Consider the following 3,361-nt stretch of genomic DNA (forward strand, 5'->3'; position numbering starts at 1 on the left):
ATAATATTTCTTTTGATTTTTGTTCTGATATTAATGAGATAGGAATACCAACATATATGTTATGTCAAAATATAGAAGAATTATCATTTGAGAGATTTTTGTTGTGATTTCATTGGTTACAAATTATTCTATAAAGAAAAAGAAAATGGAGCCTGGTGGCACATGCCTTTAATCACAGGACTCAAGAGGCAGAAACAGTCAGATCTCTGAGAGTTTGAGGCCTACCAAGTCTACAGAGTGAATTACAGGACAACCAGGGCTGTTATACAGAGAAACTCTGTCTTGAAAAACAAAACAAGACAAAAAAATAAGAATGATAAAAATAAAATGAATGGTTAAGTTTCAATGAATTCTCTATATAGTCAACAGTTATAGTGGAAGAGTTCTAATTCCTATCCATTATTTACAATGTCTTCATTATAATAAAACATATGGTACCTTTCACTTACTTTCATCAAAATATCTTTCATCACCTGACTGGTTTGATAAGAGACACAGAATCCAAGAAACGAATGAAAATATCTAGGATCAAGGGTGATACTGTAATATAAGCATTGTGGAAATCAAAACATTCTTTGATTTCCTTTGATGATACTGTAAACACAAACTTTGCCATTCATTTATTCTTCCAATCTTTTACCAGGTATAATATACTATGCAAAGCCCAATTCCTGATTCTTACATGACTTGCCTGTCCTTAACATTTGCTTTTTATGGATCAGAGCTATTACCACTAACTTAAGAATACTTAGGGATTTTACAAAGGTTTTCATTATTTAGTTTCTGTCACAGGTGGGCAGGTATGAAGAAATGGTTCTATATCTTGTTTGAGACACTTGTTTTGATAGCTCTTATGTCATCTTAGCGATCTGTAACTGTTTGCTTGACACAGTCTAGAGTCCCTTGAGAAGGAAGTTTCAGCTAAAGAACTGCTCAGGTTTAATTGGGTGTGAATGTGTCTTTAGGGGATAACCCTGGGTGGCACCATTCCCTAAGCAGATAGTCGTAGACTGTATAAGAAAGTTAAGCATTAGCATGGGCAAATTCAGCAATCAACTATTCTCTATGGTATCTGTTTCAAGTTCCTGCTGTACTCTATCCTGACTTCCCTCAATAGTGGATGTAACCTGAAAGATGAAATGGACTTTTCCCTTCCTAAATTGCCTTTGGCCACAGTGTTTGTCACAGCAGCAGATTGAAACCAGGATGCTTACATTTTATAACAATTTTCTCTACATTGAAACATTCCTCCCTGAAGGGAGGAGGTACGCTCATGAAACTCAGGAAGTAAACCCAACTTACGAATTTGGGAAAGCTGAAACTTACAAGATTCACAAGACAACCACACTCCACCCCTGCCTACTCTACCCCAACTGCTTGCTGCTGCCCAAGTTAGAGAGCTCCCAGGAAGCAACTTTCTAGAGTCATCACTCAGGTTAGGGGTAGACTTTTCAGTGGTATAGCTATGTTTGAGACATCATACTTTGATAGGTAACCTGTCACCCATACTTTTTTTTTTTTTGAAAAGTTAAAAATTCCTTAATTTTTTATTCCTGGTACCACTACCACAATTTACAGGGCAATATACCTGATGTAATGAAAAGAAAAAGAAAAAGACAAAGCTACAACAGATAAAAGACCTCAGGAATGTACCTCTAATTGACACTACATTGCATTAATCAATAGCTGCACTTTTTGCAAACTGTGGCTATGACAGTCCTGAACAAGAAGGGTTTCCTGTTTAAGCTGCAGTAACTTTTCTGACTATGGATCATTGTTCCTCCTGTGGTAGATTTTTACAGTTCCTCTAATGCATTTAGGACGGCTGTCTCAAAGTAACCTGCAGCTTTCCTGACAACTCCTCGCTCTCTCTCCTGCTAAGAACTGTAGCCCTTTTCTGCTGTATTTTTTTTTTAAAACCTTCTGCTACCATATCCACCACTTCCACCACCAGAGCCATAGCCACCACCATAGGGACTGCCTGAGCTTCTTCCACCAAAACTGCCCCCTTTCATGGGTCCATAATTTGACTGCTGTTGTCCACTATAATTTCCAAAGTCATTATAGTTTCTACCACCATAGTTACCTCCACCAAAATTTCCTCCTTCATTGTAACCATCATATCCTCCTCCACCACCATATCCACCACCTTGATTTCCATGTCCTGGTCCACCACCACCACCACCACCATAGCCTCCTCTACTACTGTAACCAGGACCACCACCATAGTTGCCACCATCACCTCCAAATCCATTATATCCACCATCACCACCTCCATAACTACCTCTGCTGCCACCACCTCCACCACCATAGCCTCCTCTTCCACCCAAGTTTCCACCACGACCAAAATTACCTCCACCACCTCCAAAGTTTCCTCCATGACCCATAAAGTTGCCAGATCCACCTCCACGACCTCTCTGTGATCCAGCAGACTGCATCTCTTGTTTAGAAAGGGCCTTTTTCACTTCACAATTATGCCCATTAATAGTGTGGTATTTCTGAATAACAATTTTATCAACAGTGTCATGATCATCAAAAGTTACAAAAGCAAATCCTCTCTTTTTCCACTCTGCCTGTCTTCCATCACTTCTATGGTTTCAATCTTGCCATACTTTTCAAAGTAGTCTCTCAGATTATATTCTTCTGTATCTTCTTTAATACCACCAACAAAAATTTTCTTTACTGTTAAATGGGCACCAGGCTTTACAGAATCCTCTCTAGAAACAGCTCTCTTTGGTTCCACCACACGCCCATCAACCTTGTGTGGTCTAGCACACATTGCAGCATCCACCTCTTCAACACAAGAGTTGGTCACAAAACCAAAGCCCCTGGAACGTTTTGTTTGGGGGGGGGTCTCTCATTACCACACAGTCTGTAAGTGTGCCCCATTTCTCAAAATGTTCTCTTAAGCTATCATCTGTGGTTTCAAAACCCAGACCACCAATAAACAGCTTCCTCAACTGTTCTGGTTCCTTTGGATCATGGCCCTCCATTTTGAGACTGGACTCGCCTCTTCCAACTCGAGTTCAATATGGGTGTCACCCATACTTTTATGAGTAACCTTCACTATACTCCTATGCATCACCCCAAGCCAAGACTGATAGAATTGTTACTTTTGTTCTTTTGTTGGTTGTTAACTCCCTAACTTAGGGAGTGGACATTTGTCCCCATATCTCTAAAAGCCACACAACAATATTGGTTTCTGAATGGGGGGGGGATTGGCGCAGATAGAGCCAAAGATGAATTAGTGGCAAGGGATGGCTGTAAGGCCCAATGGCTGTAATAGGTGATGAGGTATTCAATAAAGGCTGATTATTTTTTTCCCATGTGGTATTCAAAGGATAATTGCCTTCTAGCTGTA

General features: G+C 39.9%; 1 pseudogene; it reads right to left on the reverse strand.

Moving 5' to 3' along the window:
* Window positions 1-1,528: 1,528 nt before the first annotated feature.
* LOC127231476 (heterogeneous nuclear ribonucleoprotein A3-like) lies at window positions 1,529-3,030 on the reverse strand (annotated as a pseudogene).
* Between the last annotated feature and the right edge of the window lie 331 nt (window positions 3,031-3,361).

This window comes from Phodopus roborovskii, unplaced genomic scaffold (assembly GCF_943737965.1).
Source record: "Phodopus roborovskii unplaced genomic scaffold, PHOROB, whole genome shotgun sequence".
NCBI classification, from domain to species: domain Eukaryota; kingdom Metazoa; phylum Chordata; class Mammalia; order Rodentia; family Cricetidae; genus Phodopus; species Phodopus roborovskii.